A 1,306-nucleotide genomic window follows, 5' to 3' on the forward strand; every position below is an offset into this window, starting at 1 on the left:
CAGTGATACCTCGCAATACGAGTTTAATTCGTTCCATGACCGAGCTCGTTTTACGATTTACTCGCTTCACAAATCAATTTTCTTCATTGAAATTAATTCAAGTATAATTAATCGGTTCCAGGCCCCCAAAACCACCCAAAAATCTTTTTTTATGTGTTTTAAAACAGAAAAGATGCAGATACAAGGAAAATGACAATTATAAAAACATAATAAAAGAGAATGCAAAAGAAATGCGTAAACTGGTTTTATTGATTTAATTACTTTAAAGATGGGACGATTTGTGCGCGAGGACGACGATGAAGCGGGAGGAGGAGAAGGATTGCTTGGAAGGAGAATCTCCTTTCACTAAGTCTTCAGGATGAACAATTTCTGGCGTTTTCTCTCTCATTTCGTTTAATTTAGGTTTTTTGAACACACTTTCTTCACTTTTCACACTTGCAGGTCGTTTCATTAGAAATATATCAAGAGAAGTCTTCTTTTTCCTGCCTTTCAAAATGTTACGAAAATGTGTCAGGGCAGTGTCATTAAATAAAGCAGCTGCATGACCCGTAGATATTTTTTCAGGATGATATCTTTCTACAAATTCAGAAACATACTGTCACTTTGCCAACACCGCCTTTATGTCAGTTGTAGAGATAGCCTTCTCCGCTACACTGTCCTCCTCCTGGGAACCAATCTCTTCCACCGCATCCGAATGCTGCTGCTCTTGAAGCTGCAGGAGTTCATCTGTCGTCAGCTTCTCTGAGTATTCCTCGACGAGATCTTTAATGTCCCCATCGTCAACATCGGGGCTCATGGACTTACCAAGAGACACTGCCTTCTCGACTACAGGTGTCTCAGACTCAAACTCATCGAAGTCTCTTTCGGATACGCAGTCAGGTCACAGTTATCTCCATGCAGAATTCAGGGTTCTCCTCGTTACACCCTGCAAGTCTATATCGATTTTTCAGGCAGTTAATGTTGTAGTGTTCCTTCTAAAACTCACGAAAGGTTAGATTTGTATTTTCGGTGACTTCAAAGCACCGACGAAACAAGTGTTTGGTGTACAATTTCTTAAAATTAGACATCATCAGTTGGTCCATAGGCTGCAAGACAGGGGTGGTGGTGCGTGAAAGGTACAGAACTTTTATGAATTTAAATTCGTCCAGGATATCATTTTCGAAGTTGGGGTGAACAGGAGCAATGTCGAGGAAGAGGTTGACCTTAAAAGGAAGACCGTTCTCCAGAAGGTACTTTTTCATTGCTGGTCTGAAGATAACTCGGTGAAGAATTACTTGGTGACTAAGACTTTAATGTCTGCCTCCAC

The sequence above is a fragment of the Octopus bimaculoides genome, chromosome 5, assembly GCF_001194135.2.
Source record: "Octopus bimaculoides isolate UCB-OBI-ISO-001 chromosome 5, ASM119413v2, whole genome shotgun sequence".
NCBI classification, from domain to species: Eukaryota; Metazoa; Mollusca; class Cephalopoda; order Octopoda; family Octopodidae; genus Octopus; species Octopus bimaculoides.